Source organism: Lynx rufus, unplaced genomic scaffold (assembly GCF_022079265.1).
Source record: "Lynx rufus isolate CCGP_SWC_20201006 ecotype Redwood Valley unplaced genomic scaffold, mLynRuf1.p SCAF_2, whole genome shotgun sequence".
Classification (NCBI taxonomy): domain Eukaryota; kingdom Metazoa; phylum Chordata; class Mammalia; order Carnivora; family Felidae; genus Lynx; species Lynx rufus.
Genome location: NW_025814834.1, coordinates 31,540,258 through 31,540,849, shown reverse-complemented (window position 1 = coordinate 31,540,849; position 592 = coordinate 31,540,258). Strand labels below are relative to the sequence as shown.

At 48.8% G+C, this 592-nt stretch overlaps 1 pseudogene; it reads left to right on the top strand.

The window, feature by feature from the left end:
• The first annotated feature begins 345 nt into the window (after window positions 1-345).
• On the top strand, window positions 346-592 carry LOC124515051 (protein PET117 homolog, mitochondrial-like; annotated as a pseudogene).

The window sequence follows — 592 nt, the reverse complement described above, 5'->3', positions numbered from 1 at the left end:
AACTTTTGCAATATTACCCTTCACCTAACATTGGTTCCTCTTTACCTCCATCCCAGATATTTGTAATGTCACCCAAGAGTCTGTAGGCAATTAGTGGGTAATAAACTCATAGATCTCCAGACTATAGACTCAGAGAGATTCAGTGGGATTCAGTGCATGCACAGAGCTTTCCTGGGTTAGCAGTCTCCTCAGGATTCTATAGGTTGATCTGACAATTGTCTGGTCCTTGCCCCAAGTCCCAGAAGCAGTTAGGATTTCTCCAGTTCTGGCAGCCTCTGAGTAGCATTCAGCTGTGGCCCTGGGGCCCCAGGCGGGTAGTGGGAGGTCACAGTGGCTGGTGCGGGGATGTCTAGGAGTCCGAAGGTGGTGCTAGGCCTATCGGTGGTGCTGATGGCGGCCACCGTGGCCCGGGTGCATCTGAAGCAGTGGCAGGACCTGCAGAGGCTTCACGGTGGAGTGATCAGAGACATTGAGAGGCAAAATTGGAAAAAAAGAAAACATAAGTCTCTTGGGAGAACAGATTATTTTGACTGAGCAACTTGAAGCAGAAACAGAGAAGATGATAGTGGCAAAAGGATCTCAAAAAACATGA